The 16,325-nt window shown below is 43.6% G+C and overlaps 1 protein-coding gene across 2 annotated transcripts in view; it reads right to left on the bottom strand.

Moving 5' to 3' along the window:
- Positions 1–16,325, bottom strand: part of SLC29A1 (solute carrier family 29 member 1 (Augustine blood group)) — a 128,122-nt gene that overhangs the window by 88,747 nt on the left and 23,050 nt on the right. Inside the window, exon 1 of one of the 2 annotated variants that reach the window (XM_061624846.1) lies at positions 14,122–14,144. The exons of the other annotated variant lie outside the window; for it this stretch is intronic. The gene's annotated coding sequence lies outside the window, so the exon portion shown is untranslated. Of the gene's footprint in view, positions 1–14,121; positions 14,145–16,325 lie in introns of those variants that run through there. 2 annotated transcript variants of the gene reach the window in all.

Genomic DNA, 16,325 nt, shown 5'->3' with positions numbered 1-16,325 from the left:
GCTGCACAGTAAAAGGGGGCCAACAGGATGCATTTAAAGGGAAACAGCTAAAATTGAAAGAAAAATGCTTCCACAGGAAATGTAATCATAGTAAAAATAAAAATGCCCCCCAGAGTGACACAAGTTGTGTGTCCCTGCTCTGTGATAGGCGGCTACCATTGGCATTATTTTCAACAGTTTCTCTGTATCAAGGACTAGAAACCTAGGACTTGTTTTAAAAATTAAATTTGAAATTGTAGCAAAATCCTATCTTTATCTTCCTCTTGTCTGAGGGAGATGAAGGGGGATGGGAGATCGGGAGGCATTAGGGTTTATTCAAGACGGAAGGGGGTAGGAAATATTGCACTGCAGGAAAAAGTACCACCATGGTAGTAAATATACAAACACAATCTGCTGCTCTTTAAGGACAAATCCCCCACCCCCCAAATCTCTGCAGGTTCTCTTGCTTTGTGTTGTATAGCAAGGCCAGTTTGTACGCATTATAGAAGCATCCACTTAACAATTGGCCAGAGTAGTAGGAAAGGGAGAAGACACAAAGTTCAGGACACTATTTTTTTGCTGTTCATGTGAAAATGAAGCAGAAAGAGAAAGCTATTTTTAACTCTTCCAACAGTGCTTTTCATTAAGAAGCTCCTTTTCAGCCCCCAAAAAACCCCGCAAAGGAAAAAGAAGAACATCCAGGAAGGCCTGAAGAAACAAGGCCATGACATCCTCTTGATGACTCATTTGTCTGCAAAAATAAAAAGTACCACCAGCGTCAGCATAAAACACATCAACAGTCAACTGGTGTTCTCATTAGGGCATGTTTAGAATCAGGATCAGCAGGAACTTGGCAGGGGAAGCAAACCAACACAGTGCTGTACCAAGAACGTCTATAAGGGAGGGTCCAGTAGACCTGCCACTTGGTATTTATTTAGGAACTTACACCCTGCGCATCCATGTTACCACTTCCAGGGCAGCTCACCAAGTAAAAATTAAATATTTATATGGCCTTGTCAATAAACCCATAAACGTTACCAGCCTGCAAAGTATTTTTACCAGCCTTCTGAGGACTGGCAGAGGAAGGATGGAGAGAGTCCCATTGCTCCCCCATCAGCCCACTGAATGTTTTAATGCTGGGCACAGAGGAGGGGGGTTTCCCATTCCATGTCTATGTTTTGGAGCCCTCTGCCCCTTCTTCTCTGCCAGCCTACTCCCCCATGCGGAATTCTATGTGCTTGCCTGCCTGCAATTCCCAGCCACCTATGGCTAGCATCAGTTTAAGGCTGCATTAATAGTATTAAACTTTAAATAACATTACATGTTCAGTATTAAATAAATAATAATAAAAAGCAAGCATTGCAAAAAGCACAAATTGCAAACAGCAGAATGGGAACAGAGTTAAATCAGCTCATCCAATAGTTTTTGAAAAAGCCTGGGAGCGAAAGAGGGGTGGGTCGGGGATGGTCTTTGCAGAATGACAAACTCACACAAGAGCAGGAGCCAAGTTATTAAAGCTAAGTATCCCCATTGGGTCAGTAGCTAGTCAGGCCTTGGAGAAAGTTCTCCCTCGTAATGCCTAATATGGAAATTATTTTAAAAGATGAGGTGACAGAGAAAAGGGGAAGAAATGGACTTCAAACACGTACCCAGAAATAACAACGCAGAAAGATACAATTAGACTGCAGTTCTCTACCTACATCTGGGAGGAAGCTCAGTTGAAAACAATGAGACTTACTTCTGAATAAATGTATAGGATTGTACTGTTGCCCGCACACACACACGCTTCAATATAAAATCTATTCTACAATCATTGCTAGCAAACCATTGGAAAATGCTCCATGATACACATGCGATACCAAAAATATAAGTGGGATATTGTACAAGAGAAGTACCAATACTATTTACAATTATAAGTGATGTGTTATATAACATAGCTCACATTCATCATGGGGTTGGTGTTTTGTTTTGCTCACTGTGAGCTATTAATGATTGTGGGGTGGCTATGGCATTAGTCCTGTCACCACAGGAATACATTCATACTTTGAATAAAATTGTTACCTATCCCTAATTTTATGTACTGGTGCTCAGTTCATAGTAAATAGAAAGCTTATTATTCCCAACTGATCTATAATTTTTAAATTTTTGCCAAGGGTTATTTCTCATAAGAAATAAAATCCCAGGAGATAACCATAATTTTGGCAAGAAAAATGCATCCACACCTTCTTGAGAGACTCACGTGTTCTCTACCAGTACAGTGCACTCTACACTGAAATGACACAAGGATGGTAGTAATGAATGCTGCTAGATAGGGACATGTCCTCAATAGTTAATAATGTAGCTAATGATAACAGTGCCCATGATTATATTGCAGTTGCAATAATTTCTTACTTGTTTTGTGTCACCAAAATGTTGAATGGTTCATAAATAGCAAATCTAATTTGGAGTGATCCCTGTGCTTTGTGTATAAGTAAAATGAAGAAAACTTCAGGTTAAAACTGTAATTATCAGCGGATTGGGTTAATACGGATTTAAAGGGGGAAACCATGTGATAACTTCTGCTTGCCTGCAACATCATGTGAACCATGCAAATAATAAGAGGATGCAAGTAGCACCAGACACACACTAAATCGCTGTGTGGATGAGCCCTGTTGTACCTTGGAGATAGTGACACTGTATATAAGGTTCTAGTGAATCCTAGGCACTATCAACATATCAATCTAATACATGGAATGACTGCCTTCTGCTGGGAATATTGATTAATGGAAATCGTTTTGACTGTTCCCTGCTCAGGGAGAAACAGCCAGCCTGGTGCTATCATCCAAGCTTTTTATGTTGTACCCTCATTGCAGAATAAGGCAGTCCATGAGACTTCAAATGCACCATCCTCCAAGTAGGACATTATGTCCATTGTGCCCTCCAGATACCAATAGGGAGGTACCCTCAGAGAATGAGGCCAAGCAATGAAGACACAAAACTGTAGCTCCATGGTAGAGCATCTGCTTTGCATGCAGAAGATCCCAACTTCAATCCCTGGCATCTCCAGGTAGGACCGGGAGAGACTCCTGCCTGAAACTCTGGAGTGCGGCTGTCTGTCAGTATAGGAGGTACTGGGCAAGATAGACCAATGATCTGACTCAGTATAAAGCAGCTTCCTATGTCCATCATTTGGGGTGACAATAACAGAACAAGATCAACCTTCCCTAAAGTGCTGGTATTTTCTTCCTTCTACCTGACAGAATCTACTAGGATTGCTGTCGGTGGAGGCCCTGTGGGGTCTTACAAGGTTCCTATAGGAGCCATTATTTCCCTGTGTTGGAACAAGCTGGAATTTGAGCATTGCCTTTCTGGCTCAATAAGCAGAAACAAACCTACATTGTCTGCAGCTCAGGCTTCAGTCCTGTCGGGGACACCGCTCCCCCATACGGACACTTAGCTGTGCACATTCCACACAATTGCATTGCAAGATTCTGGCTCACAAGAGTTTCGCGAATCATGGATATGAGGTGTGGTGTGTATACAGACTTAAGGTAAATACTAAGCTAAACTAGATCTCATTGCAGCTCCTTTTCAGTGACAATGTTATTCTCCAGAAGTTAATCACTTTGAGGATTGGAAGCTCAAAATACCAAGATGACTGATATTTCAACAGTTTTGGTTCACCTCACTAGGCCTAATAAATAGCCAGTGTGGATGCAAAAGAGGCTGTTGTTTCCTCCCCTTCCCAACAGAGTAAAGTTGGTTCCTGTACTCAGCTACCAGCTGAATCTTTGCTCCTGTTCACAGTCTGCTTGTGTAAGCAATGTGACAGTGGAGTCTCAAGATATATACAAGATTGTGGTTCCAGTTCTATTAAAATGAAAACTCACAGGGTTTTTTACTAATTAAAATATATGTAGACTGCACTTTCATAAAAATACAGCAAGATGTTTTACAGCATGCAAACTTATAATAAGGTAAATAAATGCATCAGTAAAAGCTAGTTGGTAAAAATAATTTTACATTGCAAAGGCCAGGCTGAGTAACACAGTTTTTAAAAGACATCTAAAAGAAGGCAGGAATGATTCCTGCCAAGCCTGTACTGGTAGGGAATTTGCAGGGCAGGGCCTGCCATACTGAAAACTCAGTCCCTAGTAAAGGCCAACTGAATGACAGGGGCATGGGGAGCCACCAAAGTGCTACACCAGAGGATCTCAGTGATTGAGGCAGAGCATAAGGAATCAAATGGTCCTTAAGGTACTTTGGGCTCACGTTGTTTAGGGCTATATGGATTCACACAAGAACGTTAAACCAGGCCCAGTAGCAAATTGGGAACCAGTGCAGCTCTCTCAGGAGAGGAGTAACATGTTGCCAGTAGTCTGCTCCTCTAAGCAATCTGGCTATTGCACTCTGCCCCAGCTGCAGCTTCTGGACCAAATACTAAGGTAGCGCCACAGAAAATGTGTTACAGTAATCAAGTTATTTATTTGTTTGTTGTTTATTATTTGATTTATATCCCACCCTTCCTCCCAGACGGAGCCCAGGGAGGCAAGTTATATCATGGCTAAGATTTCCTCCTCTTCTGAACCAGGGCTGCTAGCCCTACTCTTCAGTAGAATGAGACATCAGATGATCGTCCCAGAGTGCAGGACACTGAATAATGGGCTCAAGTTGCAGGAAGCCAGATTTCAACTGGATATCAGGAAAAACTTCCTAACTGTTAGAGCCATACGACAATGGAACCAATTACCTAGAGAGGTAGTGGGCTCTCCGACACTGGAGGCATCAAGAGGCAGCTGGACAGCCATCTGCCAGGAATGCTTTGATTTGGATTCCTGCATTGAGCAGGGGGTTGGACTTGATGGCCTTATTAGGCCCCTTCCAACTCTACTATTCTATGATTCTATGATGCTGGGGATTGGGGGAGTAGTGGGGAGCAGCAGTGAGGTGTAGAAGGACAAAGCTCTGTGAATTGCGTGGCCTGCCCTGCACTCCCTAATCTAGCCTGCTGCCTTTAGTAACAGCAGAGGACATTGTCCCACCACCAAGGTAGATCTATGATTCAGTTGCCACCCTAGTCAGCTTCTATACATGGAATGGGGGATATCTTTGGGAAAGGGCCATAGCTGAGTGGTAGAGCATCTGCTTTGCATGCAGAAGGTCCCAGGTTCAATCCTCAGCATCTCCTGGTAGGGCTGGGAATGTCCCATATCTGAAATTCTAGAGAGCCACAACCAGTCTATGTAGCCAATACTGGGCAAGACAGACCAATGGCCTGACTCAGTACAAGGCAGCTTCCTATGTTCCCTATCTTGCACTTTGCCACAGGCAGCAAAATGGCTTGGGCCAGCCCTGCTGCACCCCTTCTGAATCGTAGTGACAGAGAAGAGCTAAATTGGTCGATGTCCCATTCAGAGCATTCCCGGAAAGATCCAGAGCAGGAATCCCACTTTTAAGGCTTCAGCCATGGAATTTCTCTATGACTCCCAGCTATTGAAAATAAAACACCACCCCACCATCTAGATCAGGCATGGGGAGCCTCTTGGTTTGGCCCTCAGAACTCTTCCCAGGCCACACCCCTATCCCCAGACCACACTTCTCACTGGCCCTGCTTCATATCACAAGCACTTTTGCCTGGTTGGAATGTGTCCTTGTACTCTCATAATGCCTCTTGCTTGTCTGGATAGAGCACAGAGAAGGTGTAAGGAGGTATGCACATTTGGGGAGTTTTTATTCTTTGGTTCATGTTAATAGATCAGAGCATAGGAGCTCAAGCTGTAGTGCACTCTGGGAAACAGCCTTCACAATAACCCCAAACATCAGGGTGGCCAGAACTGGTTTCCTGACCTCAGGAAGACATGTACTGATTAGTTAGTAAATAGGAAGGAAGGTTCCAAATTGAAGATTTACCTGAGGAATAATCCCTTTAACTGAACAATGCCCCCCCACCCGATGTATAGGTCAAGTTAATGTAATGTACACAAGATAAAAACATTCTTCCCAGAAATAAGAATTTACACTAATACATAGCATGGGAGACGGCAGGCATAATCTTTAACTTCACCTAAGACAAATATTCAAAAGGAAATCCTTTCATGTCATTAAACCACTCATCAGTTTACGTGCAACCCATTGTAACCCAAAACACATTTGAGGTAAAGGTCTTACCCAGGACAAATCAGCACTTATGGCTCCAACAGTTTCCTGGACACTTCACATCGCTCTCTAAGAACACCACCCTACTCTGGACCTCAGACCAAAGAAAGGTGAGATCTTTTGTGTCTGGCTGCTGGTTATTTCAGAAGGGAGAGATTAACTCTTGCCAGGCATAGAATCTTGTTCCTGATTTTGCTTCTCAACAGTCTTCAGGAAAGGTATATCCTACTATCCTCTTGATACTGGCAAGGCTGGCCCTCTTTCCTATGAATACACAGTGCTGGGGGTTCTTGCTTTCTCCCTTTATCCACATCTAATCCGAGTCCTTAAATGTTGAACATTAGATCACCTAGTCATTAGATCAAAAAGTAGATGGATTTTAGACAGAGACCCCATCCAAGGGTTCTTGGGTCTTGGGAGGTACCCAAAATTTTCTAATTGGGAGTTAGACTTCAGACAGCATAATATTCTTCTAATATGAGCTATTTATTCATATCTTGCATACTACAACTATTAAAATGCATTCTAAGCGGCCTTAGCCATCATAGCAGAAACAGAACATAAGAATACAAATCAAGAGAGAGGTATAAGACCTTGAAGGTACAGCTTGCTTACTTAGGTCACAATAAATGTGGCCCTCAGAAGGCTGCCCAAAAGGGAATGCAGCCCTTGGGCTGAAATAGGTGACCCACCCCTGATCTAAACTGTCCATCTTTGTAGATGGAGATGCTTCAACTCTACAGAACCTGATCTGACATCACATAATATACAGCAACTTAGCTGCAGGTAAGCAGGACTAGCTCTGGTCAGTACCTGGATGGGAGACTCCTTGGGAACTCCATGGGCACCATCTTGAATTCCAGGTGGAAGAAAAGCAAGATTTAAACATAATGAAACAAACTATGCCTCCCAAGTTCTCATGAGAGTTGGTTTTTTTCTGCATTGATTTTGTGTGATGTGAGAGCCATTATATATCATGCTGGAGCAAACTGTTGTATGTATACCTCTTGCTGCATGAGGGTACAATCAATCACAATGGAGACTATCCAAAATTGAGGCAGAAAAATAAAATCTTCATGCGAACTTTACCATAGCAAAAAGATAGTATAAAAAAATGGGCTCAGGCTATCCCAGCATCCTCTAGTACAGCCTTTGCCAACCTGGAGCCCTCCAAAGGTTTTGAACTACAATTCCCATAAGTCCCTCCCCCAAGACATGCTGTTGTAGGCTAAAACATCTGGACATCTCCAGGTTGGCAAAAGATACTCTAATACTTCCCCTCCACCCTCCAGTATGCCCCCATTCTTACATTCCTCAGCACTCTCTCCTAGCTTCTCCCCATCATCATAATGAAAACACGTCATCTGCACTTTGTTTCGGTAATTACTAGCTTAATGACTCCACTTAACCTTCCCAGTCACTGGCAAGTGGTTACTGAATAACAGACTCCTTGCTGCTGTACTGATGCCACATGCAATGCAGAATAACCAAGGTGACACACACCACCCGCTAGTCAGACCCAGCAACTTTGCATGCTGATAGCACAGGATCTCCTGGGAACAGAAGATACCATATCTGCACACAATACACACCAACTATTCCCAACTTGGTGCCCTCTAGATGTTTTGGATTACAATCCCCATCAGCCCCAGCCAGCACAGCCAATGGTCAGCCATTATGGGAAGGCCTGGTATGGCTCCAAGGGGTTCTGGAAACAAATAAGATCCTGTCCTAACCTGCTATAGGCTAAAAGTCTGCAAGTCTGCCTGAAGTTTCCTTTCATCTGACATACACTGTTATCCAGGTATAACTAGTCTAGGGTTGCACAACATAAGGCCTTTTTAGATCAATTGCAGCCCCATGGGGGAATTCCAAATGTTCATCATTTGTTGCTGTTTCCTACATTTTCGTTCTGAGGCTCACCAAAAAGGAACAATTGAGTCTATAGAACTCTCTGTATTTCTCATTCTCTCCCTTGATTCTGAAGCACAAGGTGGAGATGATGCCAGTTTTTCCAAACTGTTGTAGCCAATCCAGCCAAGGTGCATGATCCATTTACACCTGAGCTTCCTGCTGGTGTGTGAATTGTGGGGAGAGTTGACAGCCTTATTGCCCCATTAGGCAGATTCAGGCACCCCCCTCAGGTGGTAGATGCTAGCAGGTGGGGAATGGCAGTGCAGTATTACAGACCTGTGTGCCCTGCACCTACAGCATAAGCCTGCCTGCCTCAGGTGCAATGAAGGAGGCTGTGCTAATGAAGGATGCAACTGAAAGATTCAAAGTTTGGTTGGCTTCTGTATATTAATTTTTTTGAGGGGGGGACCATGTTGTCCTTCCCTTCAGGCAACAGAATGTCTTGGGCCAGCTCTGAGGGAAGGGAAGAACTGAGCTATGGGGTGTGCAAAGAGATGGGGGGGAGGTTCAGTGTGGGGACCACAGTGAGGCCTGTAGTGCTGCAGAGAGAAGAGAGCGGAGCTTGGAAGATTACTTTTTAAAAGTAATAAATTACAGTTACCATTACATGGCCCAAAAAAGTAGTAATTACCATTATAATTACAATTGCTCTGAAAGTAACTGATTTTTTTCTCAAAAGTAATCACTATAATTACATTTCAGTTACTTTTTTAAAAAAAACACCTACAAGATGCTGGCCTTGGCTGCTGCACATCTAAGTAGCCTAAAACAACATTAAAAATAAACACACACATACAGAGGTAGTAGAATAATTCTTTTATCCATAAGATAGCAATGGTGGTCTCTCTGCTAGTAAGGGAGGTGGGGAGGGAGGCAGAGGCCACTACACAGATCTTTGCACATCAAACAAAGCGCAACCCCACCCCACCCAGCCAGCCAGAAAGTGTAATCTCTCTCACTTAACCACCTCCCGGACCCTGCCCTGCCACCAACTAAGGGACACTCACCCAAGCAAACATTTTCCCCTGAGATGCAAAAAAGTTAAAATACTGCTAATGCAGCACAATAGCCAGAGAGGGTGGTGGAGGCCACTTTGTGTGCCAAGAGCAAACACAGTATTCACACGCACACATGCACCTCCATTCTGCTGCTGCCTTCTCCTTTTATCCATGGTCTTGCCCTCCGGCTCCTTTTTTCCTTCACTCCATTCTTCACCACCACCATCCATTTTTTTAAACAATTGTTTTCTCCACTTCACCCCATCTCACTCTCCACCTCCTCCGTCATCACTTCCTACCCACCCACAGAACACGAGGGAAGAGTGATGCTGCACAGAACCCAGTTTGAGGCACATGATTTTTATCCACAGATCAGAGGAGCAGAAGACTTCCCTTGCTCCCCCCCAAGTAATGCCCCAAAGTAATGCTAGAAACATTACAATTACTCCACAAAAGTAATAAAATTACTCCTAGTTCTATCACAATCAAAATGTAAAGGAATTACCCACTCGTTCCTCAAAAAGTAATGAATTACTTCCAACCTCTGGAATAGAGTGCTACGGGGTGTAATAAGACCTGTAGGGTAAAGAACAGGAAGGGTCGTAGCTCAGTAGTACAGAGCCAGAGCTTGGAAGATTACTTTTAAAAAGTAATAAATTACAGTTACAATTACTTGGCCCAAAAAAGCAGTAATCACCGTTACAATTACAATTACTCTGAAAGTAACTGATTACTTTACTTTTCCTCAAAAGTAATCGCTACAATTACATTTCAGTTGCTTTTTAAAAAAAACTCCTACAAGGTGCTGGCCTTGGCTGCTGCACATCTAAGAAGCCTAAAACAATATTAAAAATAAACACACACACACAGGGGGTAGTAGAATAAAAAAATTTATCTGTAAGATTAACATAATGGCATAACAGAATCTCACATCCCCCCAAGCAATGAAGATACCCCAATACTTGAAGATTAACATAACGGCATAACAGAATCTCACATCCCCCCAAGCAATGATGATACCCCAACTCTTGAAATCAAATTTTACACTTGAAATGCTTTTATAATATGTTTCTGTTATGTCTCAAAAGAACAAGATGCTCAAAGAGCATGTCAGACAAGGAATGTCTTTTTACAGTCATTACGTTGCCACCAGTACTGAACAGGCGTTCTACTGCGGCGCTTGAAGGCAAGCCTGTGTTGTGCTGCAAAAAACACTGCAGCACACGTGGAAAGCCATGGAGTGATGACACTTCCCTGCTGGGAGACCTCAGGTACCTCACCAGTTCCTCCTCAGCAGTGTCCACTGCTGACTTCTTGCCCTGGGGCAGAAAGTTAAAGAAGTCATCTTCTAAGTCATCTCCTTCCTGGTCTTTATCTGAAGACTGATCACTGTCCTCATTAAGTACACCCATCTTTATTTCAGCTTTCAACAAGGCTTCCATTGTGTATCTAAGAAAGAGAGAGGATATGTTAACACATATATGTTAGGAAACCATCATCTGCTCTTCATTTCCTGATGCTTGTCATGTCCCCTGGTTCAGGGTCCAGCCTGAGCCTGTGGATGATGACATGGAAGGTAGGAAGGTGACCAAGTCACCACACTCATGGGGCAGCACAGCAGACCCTTAAGGATTACCTGCAGCAACCCAAGGTTGTGATGAGGAGCCCCAGGAAGAAAAGGCCCAGCCCCTGCCTACCACCTTAAGCCCTCTGATGCCTCCCTTGAGACAACATTTCCCTTGGAGTAATCCACCCAAAGGGCTTCCCTAATGTTCTTACTTGTTGGTATGGGTGGTGGCCTGACATGATTCCAGCCAATCTAGTTTGAAGCGAGGGTGTAGGCAGGCTGCCAGAAGAAGCCTCTTGTCCTCCCAGATAGCTGCAAACCGCTTTCTTAGGGCTTCGCGCACACCTCTCAGCAGCTGAAAACAGTATGTGTACCTCTCAGGTTTGTTTTCCAGTCCTTCTAACTTGCGGTCCAGATTGCAGAGCGTTGGTAGCAAATACCCCATGAACATGCCGTTCTCCCGTTGCAGGATATCTAGGGACTGGGCTAGTGGCTCCACAATCTCTGTGTATTCCTGTACCACTTCAATCTCAGCAGCTGTGATCCTGGACAAGGAGCAGTGGTCCATTATGGCATGCATTTTTAGTGGCACAGTTGACAGGAGCTCATGTAGTTGCTTCAACGCATCAAAGGTGGAATTCCACCTGGTCTTTTCGGTACCTTCAGATACACACCACATTGCACATGGATATACTCAGCAATCTGTGCTGACTGGTTCTGCTTGAACCACAACTTGCTGCACTTTCCCATCAAGGAACGAAACTGTTTCTTGAAAGGACCAAGAAGACTACTTTTGGAGGAGTCAGAAAGCATGGCCTCTATGTCTTGTGTTGCCACAAGGTTGAGGGTGTGGCTAGCACATCTCTGGTGTGGTGGTAAAACAAAATCCTCTCCTGAGTCTGCAGCTTCTTCCTCTGCCTCATGTCCTGTGTCCAGGATCTCACAGATAGGCACAAACTCCACCTCAGCCTCCTCCTCCTCCTGGTTATCACCATCATCGTCACTGGTGCCTGCAGCTTCCACTGGTTCTTTGGCCATGAAAACTCTGAACGCTTTCACAAAGTTGGAGCCATTGTCTGTAGTAGTGCACATAACTTTGTTGTGGATCCTGTACTGCACATGTACATCATGCAGTGCTTTTGAACGGACATCGTATGTATGGTGCCCCTTCAGACGCTTACAAGCTAAGGCCCCGACCTCACGTTTCAGGGTAGTTGGGTTGATCCAGTGGGCTGTTACCCCAAAGTAACTCTTCTTGCCATTGGTCCAACAATCTGCAGTGGTTGCTATATATGCCACAGCACCCATTCGGTTTGCAAGAGTTTCTCTCATGTGGCATGCTCTCTTCTCAATTCTGTCTCTCAGAGTCTTGGCACATATGATGGTGAGATCTTTGGGGAGTCCAATGCGAACCAGATTAATGAATGATGGTTTGTCCACAGTCTGAAGTGGTAATGTCTCCTCTACAATGAAATCAATTATTCTCCTGTCGAGGTTGCTCTGGGTGACAGGCTCCCTGCCAGATCCCCACCTCTCAAGGGTTGTCTGCTGCTGCTTCAGCATTTTGGGGGGAGGGGTGTCATGCATTGGTTCAGGAAGGCCACGTCTCCTTGCCTTTATTGCTTCTTCAATTGCTTTCAGCTTCTCAGGGTGTGCCCTCTGAGTTCAGGTGATGCATGTTATGTACATTTGTATAGATATTAGCAGAGATTGTCAACAGTCTATGATGCTTGTGTGTGCCAATGTGTGTGTTTGTGCCAGGCTTTTACCCTGCACTGAGATCACTGAGACTTAAGACTTAGTAAAATAAGAAAAGCTATTTCATTTATAGAAATACATCGTAGATAGGAAAGGCATACCTAGTTCTAAGTAACTAACTTGGAGGCGCAACACCCAGGTTTGGGAGTTGCCCTCACTGCCCCTTCTTCATGTGTACTGGAGAGTGACAGAATAGGGCTAGAAGCAAATAGAAAGCAAAAATGGAAAGTAGGGTAACATCTAAAGAAATACTCCCCTTTACATCTCTCCTTTCTTTCTTTCTGTATATATATATATTTATTTATATTTATATATATCCCGCCCTTCCTCGCAGTAGGAGCCCAGGGCGGCACTGACAGTGGTTGACCTTCACTTCCTAAAAAGCAGTAATGATGAAACCCCTCAACATTGCCTATTGCAGCCTGTGCAGCTTTGGCACTGTTCATCTTATTGAAGCTTACTTGAGCTTCTGCTTTTTGCACCTGCACATTCTTTTCTAGGCAGCAATTGTGTTGCAGTGACTGCACCACACAGCCTGAGACTTCTCTCCTCCTTGCTTTGGTCACCACATGGCAATGTCATCAAGAAAGGGCTTGCACATAAATACACAAGCCTGGGCTGTGATGAGAACAGATTAATCTCAACTCTGAAATTCACTGTATGAGAACTGAACGGTACTTGTCTTCCTGGTCAAATGATTTTTTTTTTAAAAAAAACCAACTCTAGGGCTACAAGCTTTAATTTTCAGCAGATTAAATAACTAAAAGGAGAGTTGATTAATCAGTGGGGCCTATTTTTATTGGTAAGAATGAGTTTTAATATGAGACACTTGTTTATTGTTTTTAGAGTAATTCTGTGTGTTACTGTACCGGGGAATGCATGAAACAATAACAAAGATCAGCCTTGATTTATTTATTTATTTATTTATTTATTTAATTAAGCTTATATACCGCCCGACTAGCAACAGCTCTCTGGGCGGTGAACATTAAAACTGTTAACTGTTAACTGTGTGCCCTAGAGCTTCTGTATTGAATTCTTCATTCTTGCACTCCTTTTAATTATTATATTCTGGAAATTCTCATAGATTTGAAGTCTTGGTGATAAGCAAATCAATTGAAATGTAATTGATCAATTTATTGAAAGGGAGAGGATTAATCAGTTAAACATTTTAATTTTACATTGCCCAGATATTCAGCTGCAATAAATGGATTTTTTTCAACAAGAGGTGATCTTCACAGGTACCCCGCCTGGGGATGCTGTTGGAGAGAATGGGGTTTACAGGAGTTGTCTCTCTCTGGGACTGGGAATCTCTCTCTTTCTCACAGAACATGAGTTTGAGAGCTGGGGGACTGAGAGGAGGAGCTGCAAGGACCCTACTTCTCACCTCATCTCTGCCAAGAACAAAAAAATCAGCCTTAAGCCATTTATTATACGCCTAATTATTTTTTATTTTTATTATTATTATTATTATTACTGAGACAGTTTTTGTCCCACATACAATTCAGTCTTGTGATTAAACAGGACAAAAATACAAATAAAAAGAAAGATGGAGTTCAAATAAATATACAATAAAAAGCTAGCCGGCATTTTAAAAGGCAGGAGTGCTCTGTCTGGATAAATACAGCACACAGGTATGCATGGGAACAAGGGGGAGAGTTCAAAAAGGGGGGGAAGGAAGAGAAGTAGGTCGTGGGGGGGGCAGAAGGTGCCGCGGAGGCAGCAGCAAGGTAAGGAGCGGCACACACACACACACAAATCATCGTCACTCACCTCCACAGCTCTTCGCCATTCTGCTGCTGCCTTCTCCTCCGTTGTCCTTGCCCTGGCTTTTTCCTCCAGCGTCCATTTTTTCCTCTCAGACGCTAGCAGGCCCTGCCTATTCACGAGGGAAGAGAGAGTCTGCACAGAGGTCCAATCAGTGTGAGGCACATGTCTTGTGTTCACCAATCACAGCCAGGAGCTGACTTCCGTGGAAACGTTAAAGTCGCAGCTGAAAAGTAGGGAAATTACTAGTCGTTCCGTTACTTGCCAAATGTAATGGAATTACCCACTCGTTATTTAAAATTGTAACGAATTACAAGTAACTCATTAAAAATAATGAGTTACTTCCAAGCTCTGTACAGAGCTATAGACATCTGAAAGAAGAGCTGGGAATGCCCTCTATCTGAAATCCTGGAGAGCTGCTGCCAGTCAGTGCGGACAATATTGAGCTAGATAGACCAGTGATCTCACTCAGGATAAGGCAGCTTCCTATGTCTTTATGCTCCTAAGAAAGATGAAGTAACTGGGAGACTGGAGGTGAAGACCTGAAGCAGTGCAAGAAGACTTCACAGACTGCAAACAGAGAAGAGTGCATGCTAAAGAGTGGAGTGGGAAAGGGGCATTTAACAGAGAGGAAAAGCCTAGGATGGTACAGAGGGAGCATATTGTAGGGTGTCGAGAGATTTAAAAAGTGGGTTAAAAAAGTAAATAGTTAAAACAAAGAAATACAAACTTAAATAAGAGAGCAAACAGAAGGTTTGAGGCAGCACATTGTATCATATGTTAACAAAAGGCATATTACAATTCCTCTTTTTTATTATATAGATAGAAAATGTAGCAGGTTTCTTAGGAATGTAGGTGGATAGACTTATGGAAAAGTATTTATCTGTGATATGGTGGAACAGAAATGATGATAATGTCTTTTTTCCCTCTGTTTTCTTTCTTGTGTTATTATGCCTTGGGATTATTACATGTTTGTTTTTAATAATAATAATAATAGGGATAAAATAGTAACAAGGGGGTAGCAATGCTCTTGAGGTAGCCCAAATAGAAGCTTGGCCTTCTGAAGGATTTGAGTTTGGCATTCCTGAGCTAGATGAGTAGGAGGTAAAACACTCACTCACACTAGCACTCTCAGACACACACACCTTGAGCCCATTAAGAGTCGTGGATGCCCTGGGGCATCAGCAAAACAGGAAGGTGACAGACCTGCTCAGCAAGCAAAAGGCAGCTTGAATTGCGCATACTGGCTCCACGGTCCATTAAGCTGATGTGCAGGAGCCACAGCTCCTTCGCTGACAAGCGGAGCCAGACTCAGCAAAAGAAGCACAGCTGGACTTCAGCTAAGCTCATAGATCATACACAAGTGAAGGCCAAAGACCAACAGGGAGCAAAGGATGAGGGGCTGCTGTCACAGACTGGCCCATTAGACCCACCACTCCCAGTGTGCCCTCAGCCAGCCTCCACCTGCCTGTCTTCTTACTGACAATCGGTCCAGGGGGTGGCACTGCCTGTCAACTTCCTCCTCCTTAGTCTCACTATTGCCCTTGCAGAACTCAGCAGGGAGGAGGAAAAAAACAATCAGTTGGCTCCACCTGGCATTGGCTCCGGCTCTACCTAATATTAGCCTTCTGGCCTTTCATCCTGCCAGTCCCAATGGGCACCAGTCACCACTAAAGCGTACTTATAGTTGTCTGTTAAGGCAGATCTCTCACCTAGAGGGTTGGTCCTCCACATAAAATCCTACATAAAGCAACCCATTCACTTTCAATTAAGATGCAATTAACATTCACTAATAGGCAAAAAACCTTGCGGTTTATGAATGTACCTATAGCCAACAGATATTTCTATCAAACTTTAAAAAGCAGGGAAATTGGGCAGCTACAGTGAATGCACCAGGAGAGCAGGAGAACTGACCTCCTCTCTGAGATATTGTCGTGCCCTACAAATTTATCAAAATGCGAACACAATTTGAGTTGGTCTTTCACAGTCCAATCCACTTCCTATGTAGCTTGGAAGATTGTGCAAGATTGATCATTTGCATGCTTACTGAGTTCAGTGGGATGCCCTGCAATCATGCTTAGGATAGGTGAAACTGACCACTGGGGATGGGGAGGGGGGGAGGAGGAGGAAGGGGAGGAAGAGCAGAGGAGAGGAGGGGGTGGGAGGAGAAGGACAGGTTTGATCATTTGCATGTTTATTGAGTTCAGTGG

The sequence above is a fragment of the Rhineura floridana genome, chromosome 4 (assembly GCF_030035675.1).
Source record: "Rhineura floridana isolate rRhiFlo1 chromosome 4, rRhiFlo1.hap2, whole genome shotgun sequence".
Classification (NCBI taxonomy): Eukaryota; Metazoa; Chordata; class Lepidosauria; order Squamata; family Rhineuridae; genus Rhineura; species Rhineura floridana.
This window is presented reverse-complemented; position numbering and strand designations above follow the sequence as displayed.